The sequence below is a fragment of the Etheostoma spectabile genome, chromosome 11, assembly GCF_008692095.1.
Source record: "Etheostoma spectabile isolate EspeVRDwgs_2016 chromosome 11, UIUC_Espe_1.0, whole genome shotgun sequence".
Lineage (NCBI taxonomy): Eukaryota > Metazoa > Chordata > Actinopteri > Perciformes > Percidae > Etheostoma > Etheostoma spectabile.
In genome coordinates, this window is record NC_045743.1 from 23,474,977 (window position 1) to 23,475,494 (window position 518).

The following is a 518-nucleotide window of genomic DNA, read 5'->3' on the forward strand; positions in this document are numbered from 1 at the left end:
AAGAGGTGGTAGATGACCAGTATCTGCCCTCACCAGCCCCAGCGGAACCTGACCTGGACCCTCTGCCAGCTGATTAACAAAATGACGTTAAACCTTAATGTAATTGTCAAATATTTCAAGAGTACCCAGGTCGCACAAATATGGTGGAGCATGATTTTGTTTTAATTTGGTTCCAGTTAAACAAATGAGTTACAGGATGGACCTGGTGTCCTTGAAAAAAGAAGTGGACCTGATGCTGTCTCTGGGGTTCATTTCATGCTATGGAAAAAGTACACGAGGCGGTACTCTGGTAAGACCAAATTATGTTTAACCAGCTAATTTAAATAGCTCATGTTACTGTATTGTGTGATTTAACTTGATTATTATTGTATGTGGCGTTTCCATTTGCCAGGTGCAAATGTTTCAACAAACCAAGTTCCTTCCCAAGACTATTTAGCAGAGCCGTTGTTTCTGCATCCAGATCTTAGCGTCTACTGAGTTAATTGTGATTGGGTTAAAGAAATGCAAACAACCCAGAG